This window comes from Plecotus auritus, assembly GCF_963455305.1.
Source record: "Plecotus auritus genome assembly, chromosome: 6".
Lineage (NCBI taxonomy): Eukaryota > Metazoa > Chordata > Mammalia > Chiroptera > Vespertilionidae > Plecotus > Plecotus auritus.
This window is the reverse complement of record NC_137773.1, coordinates 178,290,250-178,314,946: the sequence shown is the minus strand read 5'-3', so window position 1 is coordinate 178,314,946 and position 24,697 is coordinate 178,290,250. Positions and strand designations below refer to the sequence as shown.

General features: G+C 50.8%; 1 protein-coding gene across 2 annotated transcripts in view; it reads right to left on the bottom strand.

Moving 5' to 3' along the window:
• The window catches only part of MAP4 (microtubule associated protein 4), a 120,256-nt gene extending 104,804 nt beyond the window's left edge, over positions 1 to 15,452 (bottom strand). Inside the window, exon 1 of one of the 2 annotated variants that reach the window (XM_080676131.1) lies at positions 15,322 to 15,452. The gene's annotated coding sequence lies outside the window, so the exon portion shown is untranslated. Of the gene's footprint in view, positions 1 to 15,213 lie in introns of both variants that reach the window. The other variant, XM_080676135.1, reaches the window with a different exon arrangement.
• Between the last annotated feature and the right edge of the window lie 9,245 nt (positions 15,453 to 24,697).

The following is a 24,697-nucleotide window of genomic DNA, read 5'->3' as shown; positions in this document are numbered from 1 at the left end:
AATGCTCATAGCTCTTTATTCATAACAACAAAATATGAACCAAGCCAAATGGCTTTCAACAATGTAAGACTACACATACAACATCCACACGTAGCTATAAAAAGGAACGAACTATTGATATACAAAACAACTCGAATGAGCCACAAGGGGAAAAGCCAATCTCAAAAGGTCCCATATTGTATGATTCCAATTTTATGGCTCTGTCAAAATGACAAAACTCTAAAGACAGAGAACAAATTAGAGGCTGCCAGGACAAGGACAGATGAGGAAAGGGGTTTGTAAGAACCGAACACAGAGGGATGAATACAGGTTAAAAATATAGTGAAAACAGCCAAAAACCGGTTTGGCTCAGTAGATAGAGCGTCAGCCTGCGGACTGAAAGGTCCCGGGTTCGATTCCGGTCAAGGGCATGTACCTGGGTTGTGGGCACACCCTCAGTAGGGGGCGTGCAGGAGGCAGCTGATCGATGTCTCTCATCGATGTTTCTAACTTTCTGTCCCTCTCTCTTCCTCTCTGTAAAAAATCAATAAAATATATTTTTAAAAAAAAATATATATATATATAGTGAAAACATGCCCTGGCCGGTTTGGCTCAGCGAGTAGAGGTCGGCCTGTGGACTGAAGGGTCCCAGGTTCAATTCCAGCCAAGGGCACATGCCCGGGTTGTGGGCTCGATCCCCAGTAGGGGCATGCAGGAGGCAGCCAATCAATGATTCTCTCTCATCATTGATGTTTCTATTTCTCTCTCCCTCTCCCTTCCTCTCTGAAATCAATAAAAATATTTTTTTAAGTAATAGAAATATAGTGAAAACTGAATAAGATCTGTTGTCCAGTTAACAGTAATGTACCAGTGTCAATTTCCTGGTTTTGATATACTACAGCAAGCATGTCAAACTCGTTTACGAGGCATGTGGCCTACCAACTGCGAGTCTGACATGCTTGTACTACAGTATGTCACTATTTATTCATATATGGGGAACGTCCGGCCCGCGGGCCATATAAGGGCTGTGACATCATTTGGTCTGGGCCTACCAAGGTATTAGGGTGAGTTCATTAAGTGTTTGACCAAACAGAGCAGGCTAATTTTTAAGTTGATAAATTTGCATGGCCCGTGAATGATGTTATAAATACCCACATGGCCCTGGGCAGGAGAAAGGTCCCACCCCTGCAACAGAACATGATGTGCCCATAAAAAGGAATGAAGTACTGATACATGCTAGAACACGGATGAACCTTGAAAACATTATGCTAAGTAAAGAAGTGAGTCACAAAAGACCACTTACTGTATGATTCCAGAATAGGCAAACCTACAGACAGGAAGTAGATTAGTGCTTGCCTAGGCTGGGAGGTAGGGGTGGGGGGATTGGGAGTGAGTGATAGGGGATAAATAAGGGGGTGATGGCTGAGTGAGGGTTTTGGGGGGGTCTATTAAAAATGTTCTAAAGTTGATTGTGGTAATGAATGCATGACTCCGAAAATACTAAAAACCATGGAAATACCCACTTTAACTGTGTGAGCTGTACAGTATGTGAATTACCTTACATAATAAAAGGCTAATATGCAAACAGGCCGAATGGCGGAACCGGAACAAGCAAACAACCGGTCCTATGACGTGGGCTGACCACCGGGGGAGGCGTCGGCCAGGCGGGATGGTGGAGCAGGTGAGCGGGGGCAGCCGACCAAGGAGGGGCGCCCGTCGCTGTCATCGGGGTGAGCCTCTGGTGGTTACTGAAAATACTTTGCTCCCATGCGCCGCGGTCCCACCCGGTGCTCACACCCGCTGCAGGCGCCCAGCGCTGGCCCTGATCACTCTGCACTGTCAATGGGTGCAAGTGCGACTGCTGGCCCCAATCACCCCTCAGGGCTTCTCCACATGCCCCTGCTCCTGAGGGGCGATCAGGGCCTGCAACTGCCTCTCGCACCCGCTGCCAGCGCCGGAGCCACTGCTCACACCCTCTGCTGTGCTGACCCCGCTTGCACCTGCAGCTGGCGCCGGAGCCGCCACTCACACCCGCTGATGGCACCAGCCCTGCTCGCACTCACTGCTGGTGCTGGCCCCAATTGCTCCGCGCCGTCAGCAGGTGCGAGCAGGGCGGCGCCATCAGCGTGTGGGAGAGGTGGTGGCGGGAGCGGGGTGCCGGCACACAGGGGACGGGGGGGGGGGCGGTTGGAGGGGCTGGGCGGGGCCGCAGAGGATGGGCTGAGACCTGCACTTGTGCCTACCACAGCCTTGCAGCCCACAGTTCCTTTCAAAGTGCACAAATTTGTGCACTGGGCCCCTAGTATCTCAATAAAGCTGTTAAAAAATTCTGATTCTGAATTACAGTCTCCCAGGTAACAAGTGTAAAAAAAAAAAAAATTCTGATTCTGGATCCCACTCAGATCTAACGAATTAGAAATCAAAGGCAGGAAGCCAAACTATTCAAAAGGCCCTCAGGTAATCCAATGAGGCTGGTCTGGGGCACCTGGGCTCAAGTGCCTGACAGTGACAAACATCCCAAACCACAAGCTGCGGAGACTGGCACAGGGAAACAGACCTTGCTGGCACTTCTCAATGGTCAGCTGCTGGTGAAAGTATATGGAAACTGGTAAGCTGGTAAACTGTTTCCAATTTTCCTAAACTTAATTTTTATAGCATTATTTATCACTTTTGCAAAAAAAAAGTAAATAAATATAATTATTAAGTTTTTAAAATATGATCACTAACAACCTTACTTTCATGTTTAATTAACGATTCCATGTTAAGTTGAAAGAATAGCTTCCTAAACAAATTAAGACATATGCATATTCACGTTTCACGAAACAGAAACTGCCCAGCAGGTGTGGCTCAGTGGTTGAGCGTCGACCTATGAACCAGGAGGCCACAGTTCGATTCCAGTCAGGGCACATGCCCAGGTTTCGGGTGGTCCCCTGGCAGGGCGTGCAGGAGGCAGCCGATCAATTATTCTCTCTCATCACTGATGTTTCTATCTCTCTCTCCCTCTCCCTTCCTCTTTGAAATCAATAAAATTCTATTTTAAAAAAGCCCTAGCCGGTGTGGCTCAGTGGATAAAGCGCCAGCCTACAGACTGAAGAGTCCCGGGTTCAGTTCCGGTCAAGGGCACATGCCTGGGTTGCAGGCTTGATCCCCAATCGGGGGCGTGCAGGAGGCAGCCAATCAATGATTCTTTCTCATCATTGATGTTTCTAGCTCTCTCTTCCTCTCTGAAATCAATAAAAATGTTTTAAAAAATAAGTAAATAATAAAAAAGAAACAGAAACTAAAACAATTCCAGATATTATATACTTCCACATCTATGCTCATTTGCAAAGTGATTTTATAATTACAGTAGTTCCCCTTGTCCATGAGGGACACGTTCCAAGACCCCCAGTGGATGCCTGAAACTGTGCATGGCACTGAATCCTATATATATATATATATATATATATATATATATATATATATATATATATATATACTGTTTTATCCAATACATACATGCAATAAAGTTTAATTTATAAATTAGGCACAGTAAGAAATTAACAACAATAACTAATAAAATGGAACAATTATAACAATATTCTGTAATAAAAGTCATATCTTGTACTGTATTCATCCTTCTTGTGATGATATGAGATGATACACTGCGTACGTGATGAGATAAAGAGGTGGAATTTTCCATTTAACATTTTCAAGCCACGGTGGACCTCAAGTGTCTGCAACCACGGAAAGCAAAACTGCAGGTGAGGGGGGACTACTGGACTGGTTTTGATGTGACTCACACTGCAGCTACTCCCATCACACAAAGGAAAATATTTCACAACGTGGAGGAAAATCTGAGTATTAGTTTTTAACTAGACCTGTTACGTGAATCTGGATCACGAATACTAAAAACCCCAATCTATGAAATCTAAACTTCCCAATAAATCTGAACATGTGGAAGTGTATTACACAGCGATCAGAAAAAGTTGTACTATGGAAAGAGATCTGCCCTGCCGATGTGGCTCAGTGGTTGAGCGTGGATCTGTGGTTGAGCGTGGACCTCTGAACCAGGAGGTCATAGTTAGATTCCCTGTCAGGGCACATGCCCGGGTTGCGGGCTCCATCCCCAGTGGGGGGCATGCAGGAGGCAGCCAATCAGTGATTCTCTCTTATCACTGATGTTTCTATCTCTCTCCCTCCCTCTCCCTTCCTTTCTGAAATCAATAAAAAATATATTTTAAAAAAGAAAAAGGTTTAAGTCATCTTAGCTTATGTTTCGCAAATTCCAGCAGAAAACTAATGCTAGGGTTCGCTGAAACACACACTGCGAGCATCTCCTATTCCCTCCAAGGAAAAACAAGAAAGCCATCATTATCTCCGATTTTCTTCAGAAAAATATATGACCTCTGGTACTATGACAATATGAACAGAACTTTAATCACACTAGCACTTGTAAAGACACGTAGATACTTTTATTTTTCAATTTCAAAATCTAAATACCTACCCAAACACCCAGAGTTTCTGAAACTAATGGCTAAATCTGGATTACTTCAGACTCCCTTTAGTGAAAAAGCAATCGCTGAACACTGAGATTCATGTGAAACAGAGTAGCCTTTATGTGTATAGGAAGTCTCTTTCCGGAACTTAAACTAGGGAGGAACACACACCAATGATCTTCTGGACGCACACAGCACCTCCTAATTGATACCACACAAAAAACAGTATTATACGTGTTTATTGACAAGGAATCATGCTTATACTACAGTGAAATGGAAAGTTCACCAATAGCATAAACGATTCGTAAACAGTAGAAAAATATATATTAAAGTGTTATTCTCTTTTATAGCTTTGGTGTTTTCTAAATTTTCTACATTAAATCTATATTCTTTTTTTAAAAATATATATTTTATTGATTTTTTACAGAGAGGAAGGGAGAGGGACAGAGAGTTAGAAACATCGATGAGAGAGAAACATCGATCAGCTGCCTCCTGTACACCCCCCACTGGGGATGTGCCCGCAACCAAGGTACATGCCCTTGACCGGAATCGAACCCGGGACCCTTCAGTCCGCAGGCCGACGCTCTATCCACTGAGCCAAACCGGTTTCGGCAAATCTATATTCTTATAAATAGAAAAATAAATGTCATTTAAAAAACTCTGTAGACTCTTCTGCTCCTGGGAAGATGAAGAACTACTTTTCCCTACTCCTCCCACTCGTACAACTAAAAGCCCTGGACATCCATACTATAAAAGGCCCGTGGCCGTTATGTAACACCATACCGCCCACCGTAAGGACCCAACGACCAAATGACCCGTCACCAGGAGGTGCACTGAGCACCTCTCGGTCCCTCCCCACGGGCCGTGAGCAGCAGCGGGGTGGGGCTCGGCGGAGAGCTATGCGTAGCACAGGGGGCACAAGTGGAGACGGGCAGAGCGGCCGGCTGAGGCAAGCGGAAGCGAGCTCCTCGCGCACGATTTCACACGCGCTGGGCCTCTCGTTGTATCTAAAACAAACTCAAAGCTCTGGACGGCAGGAGGACGAGGAGGGCAAGCCCAGGCTTTGGGAGGGAGGAACAACGCAGTGACGAGTTCCCGTGGTTTTCTTTTTGCCTTATGTACCTGAAAATTGGAGGTGACAAGTCTGGCAACCCAGAAATGCCCAGGAGTGCAGACAAAGAAAAACCCCACTGGTCCTGGCAGGGTAGTTCAGTTGGCTAGGGTACTGTCCCAACAGGCCATTGTTGTGGGTTCGATCCCCATCAGGGCATATACAAGAAGCAACCAATAAATGCATAAATAAGGGGAGTAACAAATCAATGTTTCTCTGTCCTTCTCCCTCTCTAAAATCAAAAAGTAAAAAAATTTAGGAAAAACTGGAGCTTGGGGGGTGGGGGGAAATGGGGGAATAAGGATACATATGTATAAAAATAATAAAATAAAAAAATAATTAAAAAAATAGAAAAGAAATTGTGAGGTAACCAGATCCACCCCCCAAAAAAAACTGGAGCTATCATATTCTGCTAATGGGAACATAAAATAATGTGGCCACTTTGGAAAAGTCCGGAAGTTCCTCAAAAAGTTAGAGTTACCATATGACCCAGTAATTCCAAGCCTAGGTATATACCCAAGAGAAATATCCACACAAAACTCGTATAAAATGTTCACAGCAGCATTATTCATAACTAGAAGCCCAGCGCGTGAAATAACTAGAAGCCCCGCCCACCTGCACGGTCTTTGGTGGTTACGGCGTTAGGGCCACAGGCCTTTTGTAATACCGACAGCTAAAAAGTGGAAACAACCCACTGATGAAAGAACTTTTAAAATGTGGTGACCCGCCAACGGAGTATATTCAACCATGAAAAGGAATGAAGTACTGATACATGCATGCTACACATGGATGAACTTGGAATATTTCTGAGTGAAAAAAGCCGGATACAAAAGGCTATCTACTGTAAGATTCCAGTAAAGATGAGTTCAGAACAGGCAAATCCACAGACAAAAAGCAGAGTAGTGGTTGCTGCCAGACGCTGGGAGAGTGGGAAGGAATGAGAAGTGCCTGCTAGCGGGTTTGGGATTTCTTTGGGGGATGATGACGATGCTCTGGAATTAGATGGTGGTGACGGCTGCAAAATACTGTAAAAATACCAAAACCCACAATGACTTATTTGCTTTAAAATGGCGAATTCTAGCCTGGACAGCGTGGCGTAGTGGTTGAGCATTGACCTGTGAACCATGAGGTCATGGTTCGATTCCAGGTCAGGGTACATGCCGGGGGTTGTGCGCTCGATCCCCAGTGAGGGGTGTGCAGGAGGCAGCCGATCAAATACTCTCTCTCATCATTGATGTTTTTCTCTCTCTCTCTCTCTCTCTCTCTCTCTCTCTCTCTCTCCCCCCCCTCTCCCCCCACTCTGAAATCAATAAAAAATATATTTAAAATAATAAAATAAAGTAACGAATTCTACTGTATGTGAATTATCTTCATTTTTTAAGTATATGAAATGACATCTACTCAAAAGACACACACACACACACACACACACACACACACACACTGGTGAAAATACCAACAAGTACTACTTCACCCAGACAAGGGCAGAAACTAGTCACACCGTCTTCCTAAAGGGGGCATCTGAGCTGACCCTAAGGGAAGTAAGGATGTAAGCCGGCCTTGTCCCTTGCTCCCTCCCTCCCTCCCTTCCCCAGTTCTCTCTAAACTCAGAAATCACTTACCTGTCACACAACTACTCCCCAATAAAAATTATTCCAATCAATTATACTCAATAAGCGTGTTCTACCTACATGAAAATGACTGAGCTATCTTGAATCCTCCCAATGTCTTTCTGTGCCTAAAAGAGAAAATGAATTAACTCAAATGAACATCTGACTGAGGATTTCAGACAACTTAACAAAAATAAAACTCAGAGGAGTCTCTGTAGGAAGCAACTTTGTTCTGAAAGTCTCTATTCTCCACTCCCACTATCACCCATCCCCAATCTCCCCTAATTTTTTCCATTTTTCCTTCTTTAGAATAGAAAAGCTTTACATTTTCCACAGCAGTCTCAACATGTGGGGGTGCGGAATAGTGAGACAAAAGCTATAGCTACTTCACATGTGAATAATTTATGTCAGAACCTATACGTGGTCATGATAAAGAATCCTATAACCTAACTTCAACCAATAATCAATAACTACCATTAGAAAAAACTAGTTGGGCCTTCAGAGTAGTAAGATATAAAACATTTTACTAGTAATTACAATTTGGCATGCAAACTATAGCAGAAAATCAGAACCAAGATCTCCTGGAACTACTGAAGTCATACAAGTCAGAAGAAAGAAGAAAATAAGGCATGAAGTTTTGTCTCTCATTGCATACTAAGATTTTTTTTTTGGCACTCTCTAGGTATTTCCTTAGCCTGTTCAAGTAAAAATATGGAAAGAACGTATCAAAATTATAGGCATGGGGAGGATAACAACGGTACATGGTAATAGAATTAGGGTTCCAAAAATACCTTTGGAACAACAGAGAGCAAGAAAGTAAGAACACAAAGAAATCAACCACGCAGGTTCTGAAAGCAAATTAAAAAATAAAAAGAAGCAAAGCCAGCCAACTAAAAACGAAGACCTGGGTTAATATCAGTTCTGGAGAAAGGGTCCGAGAGGGGAGCTTAGTCCGAGGACAAGTATAACTACGTGGAAAGGGCAGAGGAAGGAGAGACCCCGAGTTCTTCCAAAGCAGCCCTGCCAGAAGGTGAGTGGCAAACTCCCCAAGGGCAGGGACCCTTTGGCTTCCTTCATCCCTTCACTTCCAACGCCTCCTCCAGCGTCTGAATCAGACCCTCCTGACAAACTGCAGCGTGTCTGCAGCATGGTGCCCAACACGGAAAGAGGGTCAGAGAGGACATTTCACAAGAGGTGGCTGCAAGGAAAGAACTGTTTAGTCTGGAAAAGACAAAACTTAAGTGGGACAGAGTAACTGTCGTTGAATAGCTGTCAAGTGGAGACTGGAGCTACAGGGAATGTTGTTGACAGCAAACTAGAACCAGCGAAGAAGAACTGCAGGGAGGCAGGTGGGAGGTCATCATCGGGGAAGTCTTTCTAGAACGACGTCTGCGCCCTGGCCCGTGTGGTCCAGCTGGCTGGGTGTTGCCCAGTGCACTGCGAGTTTGCTGTTCGATTCCGGATTCCAGTGGGGCACATGCCCAGGTTGCAGGCTTGGTCCCCTGTGGGGGGCATGCAGGAGGCAGCAGATCGATGTTTCGCTCTCACATCAATGTTTCTCTTTCTCTCCCTCTCCTTCTTCTCTCTCTCTAAAAGTTAATAAAAAACGTATTTTTTAAATAAATAAAATGACAAATTTGCAAACTTGGCATTGATAGCCACCAGCTGTGAAGTCCCAAACGTGGGGAATACTTGAACAGAGGCTGGAGGAATCACTTATACTGTGATTGCACTGGATTATCTCCACTATTTCTTCCAATCCCATGATTCCACAAGAAGGAAGAAGTCCAGAAAAGGAACTATTCTTGCACACAACACTGCCAAAGTTAAAAAAAAAAAAAAAAAACACACTGAAAACTAAAAACCAGCAGCTTCTTCATTAAAAGGGGCAATCCCACCAAGAAGGGACAAAGGCTGACTTGTTAGCCAAGATATTTGATATGAAGAGACCGCTTTGCTTGGGATCAAGCTTAGCCCTGGGAATAAGAAGAGGCCAATTCTAGCCATAGTCATTTCCTGTTTGGCCAAAAGCAAATGACTTCACCTCTCCACTTGAGCCGAAAAACAGTAATAAATACCCAATGCAGGAGTAAAGTTTACATTAGCTAACAACTACAAAATACTCTGGAAATTTCTGTGACAATTAAAACTGCATTATCCTACTTTACTCATATACCAGGTAAATCCATTATAAGTAAGAGCCACGTTTCTCACGATCAGAGAAAGAAGTTACAAATAAGCAAGGAGGGGAATGATAAATGAACTCTGTGGTACTAGTTAGACACAGAGACCAGTACGAACTTATGTTTGTTTATAATAATAATCTATAATAATAAAAGCGTAATGTGCTAATTAGACTGGACATCCTTCCGGATGAAGCCAGGGCTGCGAGGGAAGCCTGGGTCCCGGGTGCCAGAGGGAAGCCGGGTCCCGGGTGCCAGAGGGAAGCCCGGGTCCCGGGTGCCAGAGGGAAGCCCGGGTCCCAGGTGCCAGAGGGAAGCCCGGGTCCCGGGTGCCAGAGGGAGCTGGTGCCGGCAGCTGGGGGGAGGCCTACTCTTTGCACGAATTTCGTGCATCGGGCCTCTAGTATATATATATATATATATATATATATATATATATATATATATATATATATATATATACTAGTACACTAGAAGCCCGGTGCACGAAATTCATGCACTCGGGGGGAGCGGGGAGTCCCTCAGCCGGGCCTGCACCCTCTCCCAGTCCGGGAGCCCTCAGGGGATGTCTGACTGACAGCTTACGCCTGCTCCTTGCGGGGAGCAGGCCTAAGCCAGCTGTCAGACATCCTTAGTGCTGCTGGAGAGGCAGGAGAGGCTCCTGCCACCACCACTGCACTTGCCAGCCGTAAGCCCAGCTTCTAGCTAAGTGGCACTCCCCCTGTGGGAGCGCACTGACCACCATGGGGCAGCTCCTGCGTTGAGGTCTGTCCCCTGGTGATCAGTGCGCATCATAGCAACTGGTCGTTCTGCTGTTTGGTCAATTTGCATATTACCCTTTTATTATATAAGAATATACATATACAGAGAGAGAGAGAGAAGAAAGAGGAGAAGAAAGAGGAGGAGGAGGAGGAGGAGGAGAAGGAGGAGGAGGAGGAGGAGGAGGAGGAGGAGGAGGAGAGACAGGCAGAAATAAACAGATACAAGTATGTATACCTGGGTAACTATACTAGTACATGCATGTATGTCCTAGCTCTGCTCCCTAAGCGGGCCTAGGAGCAGTGATATCCCAGTAGCAACAGGTACACCCCCCTCATTTAGAAACCAGATCTTGGCATCTAAATATTTTTCTCCAATAAAATAAACCAGAGCTCCTTGGGAAAATGGCTGATTCTAGGGCTGGAGTAGGAAAAATACATGATGAGACTGGAGCATCTTGCAACACCAAAAAGTAAAAGTGCTCCCCCCACCCTAGCCAGTTTTGCTCAGTGGGTAGAGCGTCAGCCTGTGGACCAGAGGGTCCCAGGTTCGATTCCGGTCAAGGGCATGTACCTTGGTTGCGGGCACATCCCCAGTAGGGGGTGTGCAGGAGGCAGCTGATCGATGTTTCTCTCTTATCGATGTTTCTAACTCTCTATCCCTCTCCCTTCCTCTCTGTAAAAAAAATCAACAAAATATATATATTTTTTAAAAAAGTAAAAGTGCTCCCCCCACCACCCAAAAAAAGGGACATGTCAAGAGAACATAGATGCCAAATGGCCAAAGCTGAAAGAATATCAGCAACAAATTATAGTACTGGATTACAAAAACCCCCCCAAAATTCAGGAATCCACACTGAATTTAACAAATGGTGAATAAATAATGGGAGAAGGGCACCAACCCTCCTTACAGAAGAATTCCAAATGGTAAACGTAGAAAGAATGAGGGAACTAGGAAATCACAACCAGAATGACGCAGTAATGGCTGCTGCAGACAAGTCAGTGAGGACACGTAAAGGACAGATCAGACCTTGGTACAGCACCACAGAATCGCCTCCAATATTAACTGCCGTGGGAGATCCTAACGTGTGCAAACCAACTGTCTGATACCCGTCCCTTCAGCAAGTGGAGCTTCCTCCCCTTCCCCTGGAGTGGGCCTCACTTGGCGACTCATTTCCAGCTTCTACCAAATAAATGAAGGAAACAAAACAACAGCCACTATAGTGAACCAGGCAGACACTGTCTTAAACTAACAAAGTTAACTTTAAAGAAATAATAATAATAATAGTAAACTAATATTGATTTCCTAATTTTGATAACTGTATCATGTTTATATAAGATGTTAACATTAAGGAAAGCTAGATGAAGAGTATAGGGAAATTCTGTATTATCTTTATAACTTCTGCAAATCTAAAATTATTTCAAAATAAAATATTTTTTTTAAATTACAGTGATCATCTTTTTCTTTTTCTTTTTTTTAAATATATTTTATTGATTTTTTACAGAGAGGAAGGGAGAGGAATAGAGAGTTAGAAACATCGATGAGAGAAACATCGATCAGCGCAACCAAGGCACATGCCCTTGACCGGAATCGAACCTGGGACCCCTCAGTCCACAGGCCAACGCTCTATCCACTGAGCCAAACCGGTTAGGGCCAAAATAAAATGTTTTTTAAAACTGCATTTTCCTGATAATATCAGAAAGAACAAGGAAACTTTATAAATAAATTTTAAAAGATATTTAAATATATGCAAACTAATAAGATGGGTTTTAAGGTAAGATTAATTTTTTTAATCTATAAAGAATCACAGAGGGGTCCCAGGTTCGATTCCGGTCAAGGGCATGTAAAAAAGAAAAAAGAAAAAAAAGAATCACATAAGTGGGTTTACTTTCAAGTTTAAAATTTTAATGACACAAAATATTTCACCACAAGGTCTATGTTAAAAGATTAGCCTAGAAGAGCTGATTTTTGTGGATAACCTACTGCTCTCCCATACTGCCAGCAGTATTGAATAAACACTCATAATATGATTTTAAAAAAAGCGGTTAACCTAGAGAGCTCTAGGAAGGTAGTAAGATCCCTCATATATATACATCAGTTTGCTTTACTCCCCCCCTTCTTTAAATATATTTTTATTGATTTCAGAGAGGAAGGGAGAGGGAAAGAGAAACATCAATGAGGAGAGAGAATCACTGATCGGCTGCCTCCTGCACGCCCCCACTGGGGATCCAGCCCACAGCCCGGGCACGTGCCCCGACTGGAATGGAACGGTGACCTCTTGGTCATAGGTTGACGCTCACCTGCTGAGCCACACCGGCCCGGCCCCTTTCTTAACCCTATTTGCTCTCAGCACACTCCCTGCCAGCAAGAGGTCCGCAGTGACCTGCTCCTAAAGGTGTCAGTTAGAAAGACCAAGTGAAATCACTGATGTGTACTCCGTTTCGTTTTCAAACCGACAAATTCCGATGAAGCAACAGGATGACTTCCATTGGGTCAGAATGCTCCTTTCATGTTTTCTTGCTTCCTAAGGAAAAATAAAACCTACATATCGAATGCCCATGCTTAATATTAAGAAGGAGGGGCAGGAGACAGGGGCAAGCCATGCCAAAAATGTAAAGTGTCACCCTGGCCAGTGTGGCTCAGTGGATAGAGCATGGGCCTCTGGACTGCAGGATCCCAGGTTCAATTCCGGCCAAGGGCACAGCCTGGGTTGCAGGCTCCATCCCCAGTAGGGGGCGTGCAAGAGGCAGCCGATCCATGATTCTCTCTCTCTCTCCCTCTCCCTGCCTCTCTGAAGGCAATCCTATCTAATAAAGAGGAATTATGCTAATTGACACTCATGCCATCACAAAGATGGCAGCGCCCACAGCCAATAAGGAGGGAATATGCTGACTTCCATGCCCTCAAAGATGGCAGTGCCCACAGCCACAAGATGGCTGGTGGCGCCCAGTCCCCTCAGCCCCACCAGGGCAGCAGGCGCACGGCAAGGCCGGGTCTGGCTGCTCTGCGCGCCTGCCTCCAGAGTCCCCCACTCCCCTCAGCCCCCCAGCCGCCCAGGGCCACCCGAGGCTTGTGCTGCCGGCAATGGCAGCAGCAGAGGTGTGATGGGGCGTTGCCTTACCCTGATCGCGGGGTTGCCTCCTGCCCCTGAGGGCTCCCAGACTGTGAGAGGGGGCAGGGTCCCCCCTCCAGTGCATGAATTTTCATGCACTGGGCAGAGTAAAAATATATATATTTTTTTAAATGTTAAAGTGTCAACAGCAAAAGTTTTCAGGGCCAAAGGATGGATCCTCAAATCCAGAAACAAGATCAGATCAAAGAACACGATACTGAGATCAGGAAGAACCACCTCTCTGACTAAAGCTAGTCCACCTATCTTAATATTGGTGGGAACTTTTAACACAAGAATATGGTGGATGACAAATATGTGAAGTGATGACTTAAAAAACACAACTGAGACCGAGGGGGAAAGCGTGGTAAGAAGTTCCCCACCACCCAGCGGGCGTGGCTCAGTGGCTGAGTGTGACCAATGCACCAAGAGGTCATGGATTCAATGAGAGGTCATGGATTCAATGAGAGGTCAGGGTTTCAGGTTCCATCCCCAGTAGGGGGCGTGCAGGAGGCAGCCCATCAACGACTCTCATCATTGATGCTTCTCTCTCTCCCCCTCTCCCTTCCTCTCTGAAACCAATAAAAAATAGATCTTTTAAAAAGCAAGGAAGGAGTGTGGACTCTCCAAGGACATCCATGTAAAAGACACCCCACCCCACCCCAGAGAGACGCCCCGCTTCTACGCACGGAGCTGAGAAGAGCACAGGACCCGCTGCACCGCGGGAGCCAGCCTCGCTTAGCAACTCCACTGTTGTCCACCAAACACCGGGCCTGTCACCGGGAGCGCAGGACAACTGTTCACCCTAAATCCATGTGCCCGGCTCGGACTCGGGGGCCGATCTATAAAAATAGCTGCTGCTGCGGCCGCTGCTCTCTGCATCTCGCTCAGCTGATGGCCGGGCAGGGTTACCCTCCAGGCCGGGAGCAGCTGGAGTCCCTCGCCACGCCCTTCCCCGGCCTCCGCAGCCCCGCAGACGGCACCCCCGCCCCTCGGCAGCGTGCGCGGCGGCCTCTCCCCGGGCTGAGTGAGCACATTGCGAGCACAAATATCCCCTGATGCAATGCCACAACCATCCCTGGGAAAGAGCAGGGGCCGCTGCCAGAAGCGCGGCGGCGGGGAAGTGGGCGGGAGACACACGCGCACTCACCGCCAGAAGCCTGCACAGCCCGGCAGCCGGGACGGCGAGCCGGGAGGCCCCGGGGAGCGGCGCTGTAACCGGAGGCGGAGGGCGCGAGGAGGACGGGGGTTTCCAGGAGAAAGCTGGGGAACCCTCGTCTCCCCGAGGAGCACGCTGCACCCGGGGCTGGGCCCCACGCGCGAGCCGCCGTGTAATCACTGCCTCCTCCCAAACGCACGTCGTCGCGTGCACGTCCCTGGACGGAAGCGCGGCCCCCCGCGGCCCCCCGCGGGCTCATGTCACCCCAGACGCGCCGGGCGGCAAACCTGGGCTAAACCGCAGCCTCGGTCCCGGGAACGTGGCCGGCGGCCCTGCGGGCCCCGATCCCCATCCTCCCGCCCCAACGTGACTGCCGGCGCCGCTTCGCACCCCCGCGGCCAGACACATGCTGAGTCCCCCCCAGACAGTGTCAGGGCCGCCGCGCGGGGAGACAGCCCCCGCCGGGCCTGCTTCCCAGCGCCCCCCCCCCCCGCCCCCGACCAGACACCCTCTCCAAGGTTCGCGGGGGCCCCACCTCAGCCGACCCCCCAGTCCTCACAGGACGACCTTCGCGTTCTCCATCGTCCCCGAGCCCCACCCAGGCCCCGACAGCACCGGCCCCGCTCCCGCGGCTCAGCCCCGTCCGAACCCGAGGCGCCTCGCGGCCCCGCCGCTCCAGACCCCGCGAGCGGCCCTCTCAGCCCGACCGCCCGCCCCGCCCCGCGGGCCCCCACGTCCCGCCGGGAAGACTCGGAAGATCACGCCCGCGGGCCCCCCGCCGGCCGCCCCGCGTCCCGCAGGCGGGTGGCCACCGCCCTGCCCCACCTCAGGCGGACCCCGCGGGGTCCCGGCGACCGCGGAGCGCGGCTCGGGCAGCCCCCGGGCGGTAAGGAGACCGCTCCTCCGACGGGCCGCGCCTGCCGCTGCACCTACCCGCCGCCGCCGCACCGGAGCTGGAGCCGAGGGAGCCTGGACAGGGCCGGGAGCAGCCGGGAGGCGCCGGGAGCCAGCGAGCGAGCCCGAGGGGCGGGGCGCGGGGAGGCGGCCGCTTCCTCGTCGCCCTCTTGAGGGCCAGCGCGTAGGAGGGGCGCCGCCGCCGCCTATCCCGCGGGCTCCGCGGATCCGGCCAATGAGCGCGGCGAGGGGGCGGGCGCACGGCCAGGCGGGCCAATGGGCGCCGGCCCCGCCGCCTCGACCTTGCGAGAGTAGCGGCGCGAGCGCAGGACGGTTGGGGGCGAGGAGCGCCGGGGGGCCTGCTTCCTTCCCCGGACCCGCCCGTTAGCGCGGAGGCCCGCGGCAGGCCCGCCGCCCGGCGCCCGGGTGATGTCGTCGCTTCTCTTAGAACTTGGGGGTCGGGAGCAGGGGGAACGCGAGCGGCCGGGAGCACGCGGCCGGGGCTAGGTCTCCCGGCCGCCCGGCCCGCGGGCTCTGTGACGTCACCGGGGCGGGGCGGGGCGGGCCAGCTGGTCGCCGGAGGGAACCCGCGGGGGGCGGGGGGGGCGAGGGCGTGGCTGGGGGGGGCCTTTCCAGAGCGGCTTTGTCACCCGCCGCGAGTGACGTGGCTGGTCCGAGCTGATAGGTGCCGTCCGTGTAGAAAACCTACCAGATTTGCGACGTTTCATACCAAAAATATCTAAAACGTCGCATTCAATAATTTTCCTATTGATGACTATAAGCCGGGTCATTGATTACAAAGTTAATTACAATTTTGTACATATTTGATTCAGTAAAATGTATTTAAAATGACTTCGTGTTTCTTTTTGCTTTTTTTATCTATACTAAGTTGATTGGGGTGACATAGGTCAGCATGAACACAGAGGTTTCACGTGTGTCTTTTTGCTTTTTAAAATGTGGCCACTCGGCGGAAACCGGTTTGGCTCAGTGGATAGAGCGTGGGCCTGCAGACTGAAGGGTCCCGGGTTCGATTCCGGTCAAGGGCATGTACCTTGGTTGCGGGCACATCCCCAGTGGGAGGTGTGCAAGAGACAGCTGATCGATGTTTCTCTCTCATCGATGTTTCGAACTCTCTATCCCTCTCCCTTCCTCTCTGTAAAATATCAATAAAATATATTTTTTTAAAAAAATGTGGCCACTCGGAAACTTACAATTACTATTGGGCTCACGTTATATTTCTGCCGGGTAGCTCTGGTCCCGGCTGGAAAGTGAGCGCAGACACCCCGCATTGAGTGCTTCCTGTGTCCCAGGCCCCCCTGTAAGCATGTGGTACCCAACAACTCCTCTAATGGTGGAGCCTGCTGGTTGGTATGGGGGTGCTCATTCTCGTCTTAGGGGTGGGAACACACAGGTTGAGGGACTTCCCTAAGGTCAGCCCGCCAGAGTGGAGGCGCTGACGCAGCAGCCAGGGGCCAGGGCCGCCGCTGCTCCACCTCGAGAGCAGGCTCTTAACTCAGAACTTGTGAAAGCCCTGGTTTCAGGTCTGGCTCTGCCACTTTCTTTCTTTTTTTAATATATATTTTTTATTGATTTCAGAGAGGAAGGGAGAGAGAGAGAAACATCCCTGATGACAGGGAATCAATCATTGATCGGCTGCCTCCCGCACACCCCACCCTGGGGATGGAGTCTGCAACCCGGGCATGTGCCCCCCGACAAGAATCAAACCGGCAGGCCGAGGCTCGATCCACTGAGCCAAACCAGCTGGGGCCGGCTCTGCGACCTTCTAACCGTGTAACCTTAGAGACGTTAAGCTTCCGTTGCCTTATTTATAAAAACGGCGATAACGCAGTTCGTAACCTCTGTCATCGTCACCGTTGGGGTGACCTAGAGGTAGTACCCTGAGGTCGTTAAACTGGGACTCTGGACCCAGGCTCCCGGTGTGCGACCTGCGCACTGATACTTAAGAGTTACGCGAGCGTGTAGAAGACAGTTTATCTCTCAACTGTGAAATAGGTAATAAAGGTCCTACCTCGTTAGGGTTTTATGTGGATCAAATGTGTTAATGCAGGTAGTAAAGTGCTTAGAATGGTGCCTAGGGCTTCGCAAACACAGAGTGCTGTTACATGGTTATAACGAAGTGTTAACAGCATGTACCAATATGAAGGGATGAAGAATAAGAAATTAAATGGAAAAGGTCTAGAACTATGAACGTGGAGCCCTGGAAAGAACGTCAGGCCAATTACAGAGAACTGAAATGACTGATGTAGGTCACACACCAACGAAGAAGCCAGGTGCCTTGCCTTAGCCGGTTGGGCTCCGTGGATAGAGCGTCAGCCTGCTGACGGAAGGGTCCTGGGTTCGATTCTGGCCCAGGGCCCATGCCCGGGTTTCAGGCTTGATCCTCAGTAGGGGGTGGGCAGGAGGCAGATGATCCATGATTCATCATTGATGTTTCTATCTCTCTCTCCCTCTCCCTTCCTCTCTGAAATCAATAAACATATATTTTTATTTTTATTTTTTTAAGAAGAAGAAGAAGCCAGGTGCCTTGGGCCCACAGTCACACTTACCCAGGCTCCAGTAGGCGGACTGCCCTTGCAAGCCTGAAGGCATTCATCCAACAGATTGAGCGCCTGCGTATCAGGAAGGCCGTGTAGGGACATTGGTACAAAGATGAATGAAATAGGTTCCTGTCCTGGTGAAATCAGCGTTAGTTCACACCAAAGCCCACAGATTTTGTCTAAGCAAGAACTTAACTCTTGTAGGAAAACACATGGGTGGAAGCTAAAAAAAGTTCCATTGAGCACTAACCGGTTTGGCTCAGTGGATAGAGCGTCGGGCCTGCGGACTGAAGGGTCCCAGGTTCGATTCCGGTCAAGGGCATGTACCTGGGTTGCGAGCACATCCCCAGTGGGGGGCGTGCAGGAGGCAGCTGATCGATGTCTCTCTCTCATCGATGTTTCTAACTTTCTATCCCTCTCTCTTCCACTCTGTAAAAAATCAATAAAATATATTTAAAAAATAAATAAATAAATAAAATATATTTTTTTAAAAAAAAGTTCCATTGATCCCTTCTGCTACCTGGAGTAGCCAGCCCCAAGGGCTGTCCCTGGCTTCATGGATGGAGTTGGCTTTGAAGCTCCTCACAAGCCGGATGGCTAGGAACATTCAAAAGTATAGGAACCTGCCGTCCCTTCTTTAAGGTTACATGTCACCGTGTTTCATGGATCCCAAGCGAGACACCCAGGAGTCATTCTCAATGACCCCCTTCCCGCTCCCCGCTCAGGCCTTCCCGGTGCTGCTTCTGCGTCAGGAATGTCTCCATCACCCGGATGCTGCTCTGCTTCCGTCCCTTCTCCCTGTGACTGTCACAGCTCCCTCCCAGCCCCGCGCCTCCACTCTGCGTCCTCGGTCCAAGTGTCACAACTTCTGCACCACCTCCTCCTGCGCCCCTTCTGTGGCAGCACCCACCTCACACGTGGTAATTATTGATGTAAATGGGCATCGGCCCTGGTAGATTGTTTCTCGATATACCGGCTCCTTGCTTTCACCGCCCGTGGGGGAGAACATTCCTTCCAGCTCCAGGACACCCAAGAGGGAGAGCACAGATCCCCAGCAGCTCCGAGCCGGAAAGGGTCTTACAAACGTCCAGTCCCAGGTTTAAGGACATGTTCTTGAGGCTCTCCAAGTTCACAAAACAACATTTTAGAGTTCTCCAATGTGTGTATTATGCATGCAAAGCATGGTCTATATTTATTCGTCCAAACTATGACCACAGTGTTGGGCAAAGCCCAGTGGTTGAACCTAGAGCAGCCGTGGGCAAACTACGGCCCGCGGGCCGGATCCGGCCCGTTCGGTTGTTCTATCCGGCCCGCGGAGCCGAAAGAGCAGAGGGTTCTCTTGCTCTCCCCTCCGCTCCTTCACCAGCAGCAGTGTTAACATGGCAACGTCGGGAAACACGGCCGCAGCTCCTTCTTCTGAGTGGGCGGATTTATATCCCCCATTCAGTAGAAGGAACAACCTCTCCATCTTCCAGAGGCTCCTTGTAATGCCCGCGGACGCGTCCCCCGACATCACCCTGGGAATGCGGAGACACGTCATCGCGGTGATGGAGGGAGACACGCCCCTGGAGAGCACAGTATCAGAGCCTTTCTGAGGTAAGATGAAGAGCTCTACTCAAACACAATTTTTTCCTGTTCCCACATTCTGTACATCACAATGACTTGTTAATAAAACAACAAAGACTTTCAGCTTTTAGGGCTTGTATCCACTGCAGTTTTTTTTTTTTTTTCCCACTGCGGACGCGCGCAGCAGGGAAAAAGACACACAGAGGACATGTCACACTAGCCATGCTGCGGCTGCATTTTTTTGCTGATACGGATGCGGTATCAGTAACGCTACCGTGGCCACTAACCACATGTGTTAGCGGCAAAACAAATGCATTTTGCGCTGCGTTTGCTTCTCCCCCTTGCGCCTGTAAAATTGCGTGCTACAGGGCATTTGTGTTAACATGCACCACTGCACATTGGCATCAACGCTGGTGTTAAAATGTTTGAAATGAATAAAACTATTGAAATTAAAAAAAAAAGACCGTACCCTTTTATGTAATGATGTTTACTTTGAATTTATATTAGTTCACACAAACACTCCATCCATGCTTTTGTTCCGGCCCTCCGGTCCAGTTTAAGAACCCATTGTGGCCCTCGAGTCAAAAAGTTTGCCCACCCCTGACCTAGAGACATCTCTTCTGTTTCAATGTAAACTTCTTCAGTGGCTTTCCATTGCATTAACATCCTGGCAATGGCTTTCCAGACCCTGTGCTGTCTCTCTCTTCCATCTCGCTTCCTCATCGGCCTTATTTCTCACTGTGCCCAGCACCATCTGCCTCCTCTGTTTCTTTTTTTTAATTTTTTTAATCCTCACCTGAGGATAGTTTTCCATTGATTTTTAGAGAGAGTGGGAGGGGGAGAGACAGAGAAAGAGAAACATGGATGTGAGAGAGACACATCCACTGGTTGCCTCTTGCACTCGCCCTGACCGGGGCCCAGGTCGGGGAGGAGCCTGCAACCGAGGTACGTACCCTTGACCGGAATCAAACCCGGGACCCTTTGGTCTGCAGGCCGATGCTCTATCCACTGAGCCACACCAGCTAGGGCTCTGTTTCTGTTTTTAGTTGAATTTATTGGGGTGACATTGGTTAATAAAACTACATAGGCTCCAGACACCATCTGTGTATTGTGTGGTGTGCTCACCACCCCAGCCTTCTTCATTTCTTGAGCTTCCCTCTCTCAGGACCTTCCTCATGCTGATTCCTCTGTACATCCTAACTTAACTCGTAGGTAATAAAATTTTCTGCACAGAAAACTTGGGAAGGTCTACAACAGGCATGTCAACGTCATGGCCAGTGGGCCGCATGCCTCGTTAAATGCGAGTCTGGCCTGCTTGATCTACAAACTATTAGAATTAATAAGAATTCCGCAAGGTTACCACATACAGTTAACATGCATAAAGGAATAGCATTTCTATATACCAATCATCAATTACAAAATGTGATATAAAAAGAGACCTCCTTCACTCCCGTGAAACAGTAAAATCCATATGGTACTTAGGAATAAACCTAACAGTCCTACCCTATCTAATAAAAGCCTAATATGCAAATTGTCCGACCGGGAGTTTGACCGCTCACTATGACATGCGCGGACCACCAGGGGGGCAGCGCAGAACATGGCAGGCATCAGAGATGCGGTGCTGGCAGCGGGCCACCATGGAGGCGCTGCCGGCCCCGATGGGCCCCAAGGAGAGCGGGACGGTGGTGGGATGGTGGGGCAGGTGTGAGCAGGGCCTGATCACCCCACTGGTAGCCCTGCAGACAGCAACCAGTGGTGGCGGTTGTAGGGAATGGGGCTGCCACTCGGCTCCCAGGCACTGAGGGAGCAGGGGGCGGGGGTGGGCACCCAGCCCCGACTGATCACCCCGCAGGTGGGATGGTGGAGCAGGTGAGGGGGCAGTGCCAGGCCATGGCGGGATGGCAGGCAGGGCTGTGGGGCTGCGAGGCTGGAGGTGTGAGCTGGGGCCCGATCCCCGCAGGCCACCCCGAGGGATCTTACCTGTGCACAGATTTGTGCACTGGGCCTCTAGTGGGGTTATAAGACTCCTATAGAAAAACATTATAAAACTGCAATTTAGAGAGAAAATACAGAGATTACCTTGATGCCTTCAAGGTAAGAATCTCTGGTTGAAATTTCTTAGTACCAATGCTTGTCAGATAAATTCACAATTTTTACATACCAATTTTTATCATAATTTATGATGTTTATGTTGGAATTCCATAGGGGCAGAGAAATATAATTACACTAGAGGCCCGGTGCATGAAAATTCGTGCACTGCCGACGGGGGGGGGGGGGGGGGGGGGCGGTCCCTCAGCCCGGCCTGCGCCCTCTCACAGTCTAGGAGTCCTCAGGGGATGTCCTACTGAGGGACATCCTAAGCTGCAGTCTGGCCTCCCTCTGCCCGCTGGCACGTGCCTTGGCTGGCCTGATGCCACCTGCTTGCCGGCCTGCCCCCCTCTCCCCCCGCCCCCGTCAACTGGTCGTTCTGCCGTTTGGTCGATTTGCATATTGCGCTTTTATTCTATTGGATGGATTAGAATTTGAATAGGTGAGATAATTGAGTCACGTCAAGAACCCATAAAAAGTGGCAGAACCCAGCCAGTGTGGCTCAGTGGTTGAGCACTGACCCAGGCACCAAGAGGATGCAATTCAATACTCAGTCAGGGTGCACGCCGGGTTTGAGCTCTATCCGGGGCGGGAGGGGGGGGAGTGCAGGAGGCAGCCGATCGATGTTCTCTCTCATCGATGTTTCTCTCTCTCTCTCTCTCCCTCTCCCTTCCTCTCTCTCTCTCTAAAATAATAAATTTTTTGAAAGTGGCAGAATGCAGACTTGAACTCATATTCCGAGTCTCGGGTGGGTGCCTGTGAACCCACCCCATCTTTCACCTTTGAAATCGTGACGTGCAGAGACGTGGCAAGTGGACCAGCGACTCAAAGCCCCGAGCACATCCACCCACCTGCCCAGGCTCCTTTGCAGTTGGGGCGAGAAGAGCCTCACTGGATGGGGCTTTCAGGTAAGTCTTCCTTTTCCCGGTCTTTAAAGTGTTTTTACTGATTTCAGAGAGAGGAAGGGAGAGGGAGAGGGGGGAGGGAGAGGGAGAGGGGGAGGGAGAGGGAGAGGGAGAGGGAGAGGGAGAGGGAGAGGGAGAGGGAGAGGGAGAGGGAGAGGGAGAGGGAGAGGGAGAGGGAGAGGAGAGGGAGGGAGAGAGGGAGGGAGAGAGGGAGAGGGAGAGGGAGGGGGAGAGGGAGGGAGAGGGAGGGAGAGAGGGAGGGAGAGAGGGAGAGGGAGAGGGAGGGGGAGAGGGAGGGAGAGGGAGAGGGAGAGGGAGAGGGAGAGGGAGAGGGAGAGGGAGGGAGGGGGAGAGGGAGGGAGGAGGAGAGGGAGGGAGAGAGGGAGAGGGAGAGGGAGGGAGAGGGAGAGGGAGAGGAAGAGGGAGAGGGAGAGGGAGGGAGGGGGAGAGGGAGGGAGGGGGAGAGGGAGGGAGAGGGAAGGAGAGAGAGGGAGAGGGAAGAAGGGGGAGAGGGAGGGAGAGGGAGGGGGAGGGAGGGAGAGGAAGAGGGACAGGGGGAGGGAGGGAGAGGGAGAAGAAGAGGGAGAGGGAGGGAGAGAGAGAGGGAGGGAGGGAGAGAGAGGAAGGGAGAGGGAGAGGGAGGGAGAGGGCGGGAGGGAGAGGGAGAGGGAGAGGGAGAGGGAGAGGGAGAGGGAGAGGGAGAGGGAGAGGGAGAGGGAGAGGGAGAGGGAGAAGCACCAATGATGAGAAGAATCATGGACCGGCTGCCTCCTGCTCGCCTCCCACTGAGGATCGAGCCCGCAACCCGGGCCTGTGCCCTGACCGGGAATCGAACTGTGACCTCCTGGTTCCTAGGTTACTGCTCAACCCCTGAGCCACACCAGCCAGGCTCAGGTAAGCCTTTAAAAAGGACAAACTCAGCTTCATGTCTTCCTCCCGCCCGGATAGGGCACCGTGCCTACAGGTGTGCGCAGCAACCATCTTAAGACAATAAGGACAGGAGCCGGGGCTGAGGGTGAGGAAGACGGGGAGGGGACGGGGGGGGACAGGTCCCTCACACCTGTCAGCAGCTACCCCCATCTTTCGCTGTGCACCCACCCCTACCCCTACCCCACGCCACCCTTCGGGCGTAAATCCCCTTGGGAATCTGCTGAGCGCAGTCCCCCTGGTTCCGGGGTGGACCCAGCCCAGCGCCGCCAGGGACACGCCGTGCGGCCTGGCGCTGGGGTTCGCCGTTTCCCGTCTGGGCCTCGGGTCCCTGGTCGCTGTCCACTGTCTGGGGGAGAACGAGGCGGTCCCTTCGCCCCTGGCTCCCTGGCACCTCGGGTGCAGCGGTGGGTGTGCCGATGGGACCTCTGCCCCTCGAGGCGACCACTGGGTCCGCGTGCAGGGTGACTCCTGGCTCCTGTGGCCTCGGGCTCAGGACGGGCCTGTCCCTCCGAGGGAGTGAGACCGGCACAGCGGGGTGGCTTTCCCCGCACGCAGCCCAGCGGGGTCCCTCTTCTCTCCTCCTTGGTTCCTTGCGTTTACATACCCCAGGGGGAGGCCACAGGGGTTCTGCTCCAAAACCAGGGGGGCGCTGTGCCCCTCTGCCCTCAGCCCGCTGGGCAGGGCCTCCTCTGGGGCCTCGGGTCCATTCTTGCTGCAGACCCGCAGGGGCCGTCAGCCCGGGCACCGGACACTCGGTTCCGCCTGACCGTCCTCTCAGCGAGGCGGTGCCCCCAGGTGCTGAGGCTCTGCCCCCTGGGGAGGCGGGGCACGGATCGTCCTGTTCTGAAGACGAGAAGCAGACTCAGGGACCCAGAGAGCTGTGCCCCAGATCCCACGGGCAGGAAGGGGAAGCTCTGCAACTGGAAACCGCATCCTTTGGTCCCTCGCCCAGGGCTCTCCCCACGACATCTGACGATGCCCCCTTTCTCCTCTGTCCTGGATCACTTCCTGGCGACAAGCCACAGCGGCCCTCCGCTGTGATCTCAAGGCGGCTCACAGCACTGCCCTCCGCTCCAAGCACCCGGCAGGCTGGGCAGACACCTGGCTTCCCCCCAGTTCTCCTCCCATCCTCCGTTCTGAACCCTCGGTCTCCATCCAACCCCCTAGCTTCTTCCCGACGCTGACTCCCAGCACCCCGTCCCGTCTGAAGCTCCACGGGCCCCATCAACACCGTGCACCCGAACGAACGTGGGCCTTTGTAGCCAATGACTTGAGAACAACCCTCGTCTCGGTTCTGTTATCGCTTCTTCCAACCTCGCGTTCAGCATCTGAGGTCCCTAAAGAGATGGGACATGCCCTAGCCGGTGT